This window comes from Suricata suricatta, chromosome 5 (genome assembly GCF_006229205.1).
Source record: "Suricata suricatta isolate VVHF042 chromosome 5, meerkat_22Aug2017_6uvM2_HiC, whole genome shotgun sequence".
Classification (NCBI taxonomy): Eukaryota; Metazoa; Chordata; class Mammalia; order Carnivora; family Herpestidae; genus Suricata; species Suricata suricatta.
In genome coordinates this window covers 49,286,819-49,298,157 of record NC_043704.1, presented here as the reverse complement: position 1 = coordinate 49,298,157, position 11,339 = coordinate 49,286,819, and the positions used below count along the sequence as shown (strand labels likewise).

The 11,339-nt window shown below is 39.6% G+C and overlaps 1 pseudogene; it reads right to left on the bottom strand.

The window, feature by feature from the left end:
* Nucleotides 1-1,435, bottom strand: part of LOC115291136 — a 21,275-nt pseudogene extending 19,840 nt beyond the window's left edge.
* Nucleotides 1,436-11,339: the final 9,904 nt, after the last annotated feature.

The following is an 11,339-nucleotide window of genomic DNA, read 5'->3' as shown; positions in this document are numbered from 1 at the left end:
AGACCAGAAAATGAAAGTCTGTTAAGCATAACTGCAGTGTCCCAACTCAAGCAATCCAAATGCACATATTTTCTCAATTACTTCTATTTCACAACAGCTCTAATTTAAAATCACGTGTTGTTCATGGTTTATTACACAGCAAAAAAAATGTATCTTTAATCTTCCAATGCTTTTCTGAGAAAACAATGTCTATATGTAATACTCTATTCTAATACTCTATTTTCACTTAAGAGAATAAAATTTTATAAAGTAAGAATTCTAAGAGTAATTGCTTTAGAGAAGATACATTAAGAAGATAAGATTTTTCAAATGTTTCAGTTCTTTCATTTCAAAGAATATTTTATTATTAAAACTAGGTTAGGTAAAAACAAAAAACCCAATAGAAAACAATACTCTCTCCCCAAAGTTTTAAGCATTTTAGGTCCCTGTAACCAAATGCTACCATTAACTCTGTGGTTTTCAGGACCTAATTTATTACTGAAAAAGTATTAATTCAACAAATGCAAGCAAAACAAAGAGTTAAAAACTTAAAAATCCTTTAATGGTATTGCCTTGACTCTAATGCTTTATTCCAAGGGACCTCCAGTAGCATCTCTTTAAAAAATAACAGGGGCACCTAGCTGGCTTGGTTGGTAGAGCATGCAACTCTTGATCTTGGGGTTGTGAGTTTGAGCCCCACACTGGGTGTAGAGATTACTTGAAAAAAATTTTTTAATTAAAAAAAACTAGAAGAAAAACTATAAAGGAACAAAGAATTGTACAGATAATTAATATATGTATACATTTATCCTCAGTAGCAGTGGACATTATTACATGCTTTATATGCTCAAATGAACAAAATGTAAGGCAGACTCAAATTTCTCAAGCCGAAGCCTCTCTCACTGATTAAATATTGGACTGTTACTGAATAACTCCAACAAGATAGAACCAATATTAACATTTTAGTCAGCAACTTTATCCTTCAAGCTATGCTAGTATTGATAATCAAGTCATACACATGTATATTAAAGTAATTTTAGTTAGACAATTCTGTATTAGATAGCCCCTACCCCTCTTTTTAAACACAGTATTTCCAATACCTCTCAATGAAAACAAAAAGAGATCTGGAGACTAACAGCCAGAAGCCCAGAAACAGTAAGAGAAAACAAATAAATAGATCAACTCAGTATTTCATTTATCAGAAGCAAATTATGTCTTATTTTCCTCCTCTCAACTCGCTCTAATCAAACTCAACTCTGCAACTGTGCTCTATCTCAATCCAGCATTATGTGGTTGGTATCCAGCTGAGCTAGTAGGAATGCAAACTGGTGCAGCCGCTCTGGAAAACAGTGTGGAGGTTCCTCAAAATATTAAAAAGAACTACCCTATGACCCAGCAATAGCACTAGTAGGAATTTACCCAAGCAATACACAAGTTCTAATGCATAAGGGTACATGTACCCCAATGTTTATAGCAGCACTTTGAACAATAGCGAAATTATGAAAAAGCACAAATGTCCATCAACTGATGAATAGATAAAGGAGATGTGATTTGTATATACACTGGAATTCTACTTGACAATGAGAAAGAATGAAATCATGCCATTTGCAGCAACATGCATGGAACTGGAAGGTGTTATGCTGAGTAGAATAAGTCAATCAGAGAAGGACAGATATCATATGTTTTAACTCATATGTGGATCTTAAGAAACTTAACAGAAGACTATGGAGGAAGGGAATAGGAAAAAAATAGTTACCAACAAGGAGGGAGAGAGGCAATCCACAAGAGACTCTTTAAATACAAAGAACAAACTGAGGGTGGATGAGGGTTGGGCAAGAGGGGAAAGTGGGTGATGGGCATTGAGGAGGGCACTTGGTTGAGCACTGGGTGTTGTATGTAAGCCAATTTGACAATAAATTATATTAAATATGTAAATATATAAATAAACGTTTAAAAATTTAAAAAAAATCATATTAAGGCCACTGTTTGAGCAACTCAAAATGTAGCCTGATTTGATTTGGGACTTTCCACATTTTGAACTACTGAAGCCAAGTAAATTCTACATAGTGGTTTTCAATTACTATTTATTAGATTAATGAATAAATACAAAAAAATTTTAGAACTTTCCACTTTGAGTGAACTTGTTACTCTTGAACTTGGACTTAGTAATTTCCTTTCTTCTTGTCAGGAACCACAGAAGAGATAGTTCTAGTCTTTAAAATTGCTGCACAAATCTACAAGGCCTAAGTTTATTTAGATAAATTGTAGGAGAAAAGCGAATGAGTTATAAAGTATTACAAATAAGTTGTAATCCATGTTTTGACAGAGCTGATCTACTTATTAAATTAGAAAGTTTGTCAACTCAAATTAGACTTTTAAATTCTGAAATTAACAATATAATACTGAACTACATTGTTTTAGTTTTATTATGAAAAATAAGAGGAAAATCCAACATATGGAAATAAGTTTAAAATATAAACTTTCTTGGGAAGAGACAAGATGGCGGAGAATTGGGAACACTGATACCTCCGCACGCCTGCAAACATCAAAGTGAGAGGCTTTACAAGCCACAACCATCTGATCTCCAGGAGCAGCGGTGTGCACATGGACACCTTATTGATATCAACCCCATGGATGACTGAGTGAGACGGGACCGGGACCGGAGACTGAGGGAAGGGGCGCCAGCCCAAGGCGGAGCTGGAAAGAGAGTGCCCAGAGACCTAGCCCCAGGCCTGGCGCAGAGAGCATGGTGCAGAGGCTGCACAGCACTGAGCAGGGCCCTGAACACGCAGGTCGGCAGGCCAGGCCAGCAGAGAACTTTGAGAGCTGCCCACGCGCCAGCCGCGCTGCACGGGAGACGCTGCAGTGCACCTCGGGGGAGAGGCAGAGCAAGACCTTGGGTGGTAACGGCTCCCAGGGAGGTAGGAGCCAGGGGAAGAGAAGAGACTGAAGGGAGAACTTAGCCCTAGCCCAAGGCCGGAGGTGAGACAAAATTTCCATTCGCAGCCGCTGGGCACAGGGAGAGAAACCCGGTCCCCTCAGTGGCCTCGTGATCTGGAGGGCCAGGCAGCCCCTAAGACCTCAGGAGGAGCCAGGGAAGCGCTGGCTCCCCAGTCCCCCTGCGCACCCCGCACCCCGGACCAGAAAGCCGCTTGGCAGCCAGAGGTTACTTTGGCGGTGGCAGAAAAATTAAAGGGATTTGAAGGCCTAGCGGACCTTAGAAAACTGAAACAATTCGACCCGCCCAAGGCACAGGGAGATTGAATTTAAGAGAGTGGCCAAAAACACAGGGTCTGAGAGGGGATTGAGGCGCTGCCTCCATTCTTCTCCCAGCATCTACTAAGGCGGGGCCTCAGAGACCAGGCCCTGAGACCCAGCATACTTACAATCCAACCATGCCCATCCTTGCTGGAGAGCTGGATTCTTCTCTTGGTGCTATTTAAAAAATTCTTTTTCTCTCAAGTTTTTCTATCCTAATTATTCTTAACTTTTATGCTTTCATAATATTCTCCTTGTTTCTCTTTCCTATTTCCATATTTCATCCTTCTCTCTCTATTCCTCCTGCAGTCTGGGAAAGACCAACATTTAACACTGCTGTGATTAGATCAACCCTTACCATCCAGATATTTTTCGCTTATCTTGTTATGCCCAAGTTTGTAATATCGCCCCCAAAAAAAGACCAGAGACTACCAGGGAGACCGAGCCACGCATGCAAAAGTAAGGGGCTTTATTACGGGCTTAAGCTAGGGCTCACAGACTCCACCAACCCGATGGCCACATGGGGAAAGAGAGCCCCGAACAAAGGCGGGGTAGGGCTTTTATGAGTTTGGGAAAGGGGAGGTACAGGAAATGATGACACAGGCACAGTGCTCCAATCCCTACCCCCCCATCTATACTGGCAGTTGTGGGAGCCAATCACAACATTTAGATTATTGACCAATCAGAGTGGGCCCAGGACCCCTGCGTAGGGCGTGACTAGGCCTGCATGTAGGGCGTGACTAGGCCCACCCCTAGAAAGGTCAAAGGTGTCAGCTGGCCTCTCCTGATTGGGCGCCCCAAGAGTTGTCCCTCCCTCCCTGGGAAATGATACAGAGAAGCCGGCACCTTCCCCTTTAAGTACAGGGAAGCCTGAATCAGACCTGTGTCCTTACATTCTCATTCTTATCTTTAACCTCCACAGGTTTTAGGCTCTCAGACTATCCTTTATCTCTGGCTGTCTCTGTGCCCCAGGTTTTTTGTTTTCTCTCTCTCTTTTTTTCTTTTGTTCCTTCTTTCTCCTTTCCTGTCCTCTCTTTTCTTTCCTGCTCCCTTTCTTCCTTTCCCATTTGGTTTGCTTGTTTACCGGATCTGTCAGTGCATTTGCATGCTTGTGTTCCCTGTGTGTTTGTCTGTTTTCCTTTTCAGGACTACCTCAAAAAACAGGCCTAAGCACACATAGTGGAAAGTCTCAAATATCACTGAGTAAGGAAATATATTAATTAGAAGCACAACAAGAGAAACTGAGAGACATCATTAAAAGAACATCTCCTGAAATGACAGGCCCTGGACAGTCAAAGAGCCTTCTTTAATAGAGCCGTACTAATAGGTGCACAGTGCAGAATGAGCTTTTAAAACTGATAAGAGACAGAAAGCTAGCCAAAATGACAAAACAAAAGAACTCTCCTTCAAAGACACTCCAGGAAGAATTCACAGCTACAGAACTGCTCAAAACAGACACAAGCAACGTAACTCAACAAGAATTTAGAACTATTGTCATAAAATTAATTGCTGGCCTTGAAAAAAAACAGTAGCTATCAGAGAAGATATTGATACAAAGACTAGGAACCTTCAAAATAGCTGTGACAAGTTAGAAAAGGCTCTAAATGAGATGAATAATAAGATGGAGGCTGCCACTGCACGGATTGAAGAAGCAGAGAGGAGAATAGGTGAATTAGAAGACACAGGTATAGTAAAAGAGGAGGCTGAGAAAAAGAGAGAGAAAATGATTCAGGAACATGAAAGGAGAATCAGAGACCCGAGTGATACAATCAAATGGAACAATGTCCATATCATGGGAGTTCCTGAAGAGGAAGACAAAGACAGAGAGCTTGAAGGCATGCTAGACCAAATTATACATGAAAATTTCCCCAATCTGGGAAAGAGAAGAACATTGAAATTCAAGAAACATACCGAACTCCCCTAAGACATAACGTAAACCGACCTTCAGCAAGACATATCATAGTGAAACTGGCAAAATATAAAGACAAAGAGAGACTTCTGAAAGCAGCTAGGGAGAAAAGGGCCTTGACATACAAAGGAAAACCTATCAGAGTGCTTACAGACCTATCTACTGAAACTTGGCAGGCCAGAAAGGAATGGCAGGAAATCTTCAATGTGATGAACAGAAAGAATATGCAGCCAAGAATTATTTATCCAGTGAGCCTGTCATTCAAAATAGGAGAGATGAAGGTTTTCCCAAATAGACAAGAGTTGAGAGAATTCATTACCTCCAAACCAGCCCTATAAGAAATCTTAAGAGGGACTCTATGAGAGAAATGTAGCAAGGATTAAAGGTACTAGAGACATACTACAATCATGCACTCTACAGGAAACACAATGAATATAAACCCACATTTTTCAATAATAACACTGAATGTCAATGGACTGAATGCTCCAGTCAAACGACACACGTTAGCAGAATGGATCAAAAACAAAAAACCCATCTATTTGCTGTCTACAAGAGACTCACCTTAGACCTGAAGACACCTTCAGATTGAACGTAAGGGGATGGAGAAATAGCTACCATGCAACTGGACGCCAAAAGAAAGCTGGAGTAGCCACACTTATATCCAACAACCTGGACTTTAAAATAAAGGCAGTAACAAATGATGAAGAAGGACATTATATAATAATTACAGGGTCTCTACATCAAGAAGAGCTAACAGTTATAAACATTTATGCACCGAATTTGGGAGCTCCTAAATACATAAAACAATCACCAACAGAAGCAATCTTATTGATAAGAATGTGATAATTGCCAGGGACTATAATACCCCACTTACAACAAAGGATAGGTCAACCAGACAAAAAAATCACTAAAGAAACAATGGACCTGAATGGCACACTGGAACAGATGGAATTGATAGATATATTTAGAACTCTGCATCCTGACACTAGGGAATTCACTTTCTTCTTGAGTGCACATGGCACATTCTCCAAGATTGATCACATACTGGGTCATAAAACAGCCCTCCATAAATACAAAAGAATTGAGATCATACAATGCACACTTTTAGATCACAATGCCATGAAACTTGAAGTCAACCACAGGAAGAAGTCTGGAAAACCTCCAAAAATGTGGAGGTTAAAAACTACCCTACTAAAAAATGATTGGGTGAACCAGGCAATTAGAGAGGAAGTTAAAAAATATATGGAGACGAATGAAAATGAGAATACAACAATTCAAACTCTCTGGGACGCAGCAAAGGCAGGCTTAAGAGGAAGGTTCATTGCAGTCCAGGCCTACCTCAACAAATCAGAAAAAGCACAAACTCAAAACCTAACAGAGCACCTAAGGAAATTAGAAAGGGAGCAGCAAGAACACCCCAAACCCAGCAAAAGAAAAGAAATAGTATAGATCAGAGCAGAATTAAACAAGATAGAATCCACAAAAACAACTGAACAGATCAATGAAACCAAGAGTTGGTTTTTTGAAAAAATAAACAAAATTGATACACCTCTAGCTAGGCTCCTCAGAAAGAAAACAGAGAACATGCAAATAGACAAACTCATGAAGGAAAATGGATCTATTACAACAGATCCCTCAGAAATACAAGCAATCATCAGACATTACTATGAAAAATTATATGCCAACAAACTGGACAATCTAGAAGAAATGAATAAATTCCTAAACACACATGCACTACCAAAATTCGAACAGGAAGAGATAGAAAATCTGAACAGACCTATAACCAGTAAAGAAATCGAATCAGTTATCAAAAATCTCCCAATGAATAAAAGCCCAGGGCCGGATGGATTCCCAGGGGAATTCTACCAGACACTTAAAGCAGAGTTAATGCCGATCCTTCTTAAGCTATTCCAAAAAATAGAAATGGAAGAAAGACTACCAGACTCATTCAATGAAGCACATATCACTGTGATTCCTAAACCAGACAGACCCAACAAAAAGAGAAAACTACAGGCCAATATCCTTAATGAATATGGACGCAAAACTACTCAACAAGATCTACCAAATCGAATTCAACAGCATTTAAAAAGTATTATCCATTATGATCAAGTAGGATTTATTCCTGAGTTACATGGCTGGTTCAATATTCGCAAATCCATTAATGTGATACATTAACAAAACAAAAGAAAAAAATCATATGATCCTGTCAATAGTTGCAGAAAAAGCATTTGACAAAATACAACATCTCTTCTTAATAAAAACCCTCGAGAAAGTTGGGATAGAAGGAACTTCCTTAAGCATAATAAAAGCCATTTACGAAAAGCCCACAGCCAATGTTATCCTCAATGGGGAAAAACTGAGAGCTTTCCCCCTGAAAACAGGGGCACAACAGGGATGTTGTCTCACCACTGTTGTTTAACATAGTGTTGGAAGTCCTAGCCTCAGCAATCAGACAACAAAAGGAAATAAAAGGCATCAGAATCAGCAAAGAAGAAGTCAAACTTTCCCTTTTCTCAGATGACATGATACTCTACATGGGAAACCTGATCGACTCCACCAGCAGCCTTCTAGAACTGATCAATGAATTCACTAAAGTTGCAGGGTACAAAGTCAATGGTCAGAAATCAGTTGCATTCTTATACACCAAAAATGAAGCAACAGAGAAATCAAGAAACAAATCCCATTCACAATTGCATGAAAAACCATAAAATGCCTAGGAATAAACCTTACCAAAGATGCAAAAGACCTGTATGCTGAAGACTATAGAAGACTTATGAAGGAAATTGAAGAAGACACAAAGAAATGAAAAAACATTCTGTGCTCAGGGATCGGAAGAATAAACATTGTTAAAATGTCATTATTACCCAAAGCAATTTACACATTCAATGCAATCCCCATCAAAGTTGCACCAGCATTCTTCTCAAAGCTAGAACAAACTATCTTAAAATTTGTATGGAACCACAAAAAAACCCGAATAGCCAAAGTAATATTGAAGAAGAAAACCAAAACGGGTGGCATCACAATCCCAGACTTTAGCCTTTACTACAAAGCTGTCATCATCAAGACAGTATGGTATTGGCACAAAAACAGACACATGGACCAGTGGAATAGAGTAGAGAACCCAGAACTGGGCCCACAAGTGTATGGCCAATTAATCTTTGACAAAGCAGCAAAGAGTATCTAGTGGAAAAAAGACAGCTTCTTCAACTCGTGGTGTTCGGAGAGCTGGACAGCAATATGTAGAAAAATGAAATTAGACCACTTTCTTACACCATTCACAAAAACAATCTCAAAATGGATAAAGGATCTGAATGTGAGACAGGAAACCATCCAAACCCTAGAGGAGAAAGCAGGAAAAAAACCTCCTTGACCTCAACCGCAGCAATTTCTTCCTTGGCGCATCCCCAGAGGCAAGGGAATCAAGAACAAAATCGAACTACTGGGACCTCATCAAGATAAAGAGCTTCTGCAAGGCAAAGGAAACAATAAAAAAAAAACTAATAGGCAACCAACGGAATGGGAAAAAATAGTGGCAAATGGCATATCAGATAAAGGGCTAGTATCCAAAATATACAAGGAACTCACTAAACTCCATACACGAAAAATGAATAACCCAGTGAATAAACGGGCAGAAGACCTGAATAGACACTTCTGCAAAGAGGGCATCCAGATGGCCAACAGGCACATGAAACGATGCTCAGTGTCACTCATCATCAGGGAAATACAAATCAAAACCATACTGAGATACCACCTCACACTGGTCAGAGTCGCTAAAATGAACAAATCAAGAGAATGTAGATGCTGGGGAGGATGTGGAGAAAAGGGCACCCTCTTACACTGTTGGTGGGCATGTAAACTGGTTCAGCCACTCTGGAAAACAGTATGGAGGTTCCTCAAAAAACTATCAATAGAACTCCCCTATGACACAGCAATAGCACTGCTAGGGATTTACCTAAGAGATCCAGAAGTGCTGATGCATAGGAGCACATGTACCCCAGTGTTCATAGCGGCACATTCTACAATAGCCAAATCATGGAAAGAGCCCAAATGTCCATCACCTGATGAATGGATCAAGAAGATGTGGTATATATATACAATGGAGTACCACATGGCAATGAGACAGAATGAAATCTGGCCATTTGTAGCAAAGTGGATGGACCTCGAGGGTGTCATGATAAGTGAAATAAGTCAGGCAGAGAAGGACAAATACCATATGTTTGCACTCATAGGTCTAACAGGAGAAACCTAACAGAGGACCATAGGGAGAGGAAGGGGGAAAGAGAGCTGGGGAGAGTGAGGGACACAAATTATGAAAGACTATTGAATACTGAAAACAAACCATGGACTGAAGGGGGATGGGGAGGGAGGGTAGGGGGTGATGGTCATGTGGCGGGCACTTGTGGGGAGAAGCACTGGGTGTATTATGGAAACCAATTTGAATATCAACTATTAAAATAAAATATATACATTCTTAAAATCAAGATTGTTAATTAGAAATATATCTGTTATTGCAACACATCTCACTATACTTGTCTTACATTTGTTACTCTGGAAGGAATAAATGGAATTAAGGTAAAAGTTTCTTTAAGGAAAAATTTTTTGAAAGAATGGAGAGGGCCGTTCTTCTAGGCATAGATGGGAACCAGTAACTGACCAGTTCTGTCTGGCCAGGAATGAGGAAAGAAGAGCTGAGGAAACAGGAATCACTGTGTCATGTATGACAATATTTTTGTGATGGAAAAAAAGAATAAATTGAGGCAAAGACTAGAAGTATATTCTCAAAAAAATTTCTCCTCAAGGGCCTATCAATCAAATCTTAGCATAAGATTGAGAAGACTCATTCAGGGAAGAAAAACAAACAAATAAAACTTGAGACTTAGTTATAAAGATAGAAGAATGTCTCATTTTATATGTACTTTTCTAAACACCTCTGTAATAACAATTTGTTTAGTTTAATTAACTATAAAAACATCAAGTTTTTAGTTATTTTTTAATGTTTATTCATTTTTGAGAGACCAGAAGAGACAAAGCACGAGTTGGGGAGGGGCAGGAGACACAGAATCCAAAGCAGGCTCCAGGCTCTGAGCTGCCAGTACAGAGCCTGCTGCCACTTGAACTCACAAACTGTGAGATCATGACCTGAGCCAGAGTAGGCCGCTTAACTGACTGAGCCATCCAGGCGCTTCTATATGCATCAAGTTTTAATCAATAAATATCAGTAAACAATGAAATTTTATTTTGCTTACCTAAGGGAGAATGTCTACGTTTAAATTTAGTTCCTTTACTCTGACTGGGCATCCATGCTCACCTGGTTAATATCAATAGAACGTTTTCACAGGAGAACTCGACAGGTTGAATGTGAATAGCCTTTTCTGTTTCACAATACCTCAAAACTGAACATACAAGTAACAGTCCCCTGTTAGAGGCATTTGATGGTAAAGTCAGATGAGTAAGTCTTTTGAAGCAATTGGTAAGAGGCTGTTGGGAATTCTAGCTAGGATTAGTACATTTGGGGGGAGGAAGGGCTGTTGTACACAAATGCAGTGAGGGTGTTTTACAGGAACCACTCGGATTTAGAATCCCATCTACGGTAGCTCACTTCCTTATTTCATCATGGTAACTCAAAGTGAGCATTTATTCTGAAATAATGTAAGACCCAAAAAGACAATAGTGTTCTCTTACATGATTAATGATGTCTTCACACGGAAGCGCTTTCATAAATTTTATTACATTTATTGTCAATTTACATATTAGGATATGTAAATTTACATATTACAGATGACACTGACCTGACTCAATGTCTCAACGCTAGTAGGTAGCAGAGCCAGGACTCCACCCTTTCCAGCATGTCCTGTCTGAGAGGCCATCAGAGAGACAGCAAAATTAAGTCACATTTTCTGTCACATTAGTGTGCGGAGAGACATCCTGCCTCACTGGGTGAATTGATTGAAAAGAGATTGACTTTAATCCAGGGCAAACAGGCTGATGGTGCAGCCCAAACAGAAAACTCCTTCATCTTGGGAGTCCTCCTATTGCTTTGTCGTTGCTCATTAATTTGTCACCCTTTCTAAAGATTAAGAAAAGGAAAAGAACTGCTAAAATAAGAGGCATATAAAAAGAATTATTTTTATCACATGTGCTCAAACTGATCGAGCAACATTAGACAATAGATCTGTCACTCACTTCACCTATT